Source organism: Sinocyclocheilus grahami, unplaced genomic scaffold (genome assembly GCF_001515645.1).
Source record: "Sinocyclocheilus grahami isolate Dianchi unplaced genomic scaffold, SAMN03320097.WGS_v1.1 scaffold7961.1, whole genome shotgun sequence".
Lineage (NCBI taxonomy): Eukaryota > Metazoa > Chordata > Actinopteri > Cypriniformes > Cyprinidae > Sinocyclocheilus > Sinocyclocheilus grahami.
Window position 1 is genome coordinate 1 of NW_015511791.1, and position 842 is coordinate 842.

Sequence of the window (842 nt, forward strand, 5' to 3'; positions counted from 1 at the left end):
TGTGTGTGTGTTGTATACCTTAAGTGCCACATTTTCAATGGTTTCGTTTGATACCCTGTTGCCAAGATACTGAACACAAACAGTCACAGCCGTGAATGCACATGAATGGGTTCTTGGCAGTGAAAAAGAGATTGATTTATTTTCATAATCTCACATTGTCCTTTAGCATAACCTGTGTGTCTGTTCCGGGGAGTAACTCTTCCAGAGGAATCTCAAGAATGAGGTTCTGCTCGATTTGTCAAAGCCGGTCCCAATAATACACAGTGAGCAGAGAGAAACAGGATCCTCTTTCTTCCTTCAGCTTTCTCTTTGTTCATTTAAAAGCATCAATCAGCACCAAAAGTAATGTAAAACAAAAACGGCTTTATAATGTAGTTCTCAATGATATACATTTTTTCAGTGGATGCTGCCAATATCTATACATTAAGGTCAATGTCTATATAATAACCACATACAGTATATACTACCATTCTAAACTTTTGTCCCATGAAACTTCCAAAAATCATCTTGATATTATATGATGATTTGCTGCACAAGAAACATACAGTCATATTTTATTTATCAACGTTGAAAACAGTTGTGCTGCTGAACATTTTTGTAGAAAGTAGGATTTTTCCTCTCAGGATTCTTCAAAAGAATACAATTTACTTACTACTACTGACATTTTATATAGAGAGTGTTTTATTGGACAGAATTTGTATAATTTCCTTTATGGATAATGGATATAGCATATTTTATTTTATTACTTATTTTGAGTACATATTTTGCTCAGCACTTAATTTCAGAATTTGAGCAATATTATATATAATATTTCTTTAAAATAATAATTCTATTATCCACTA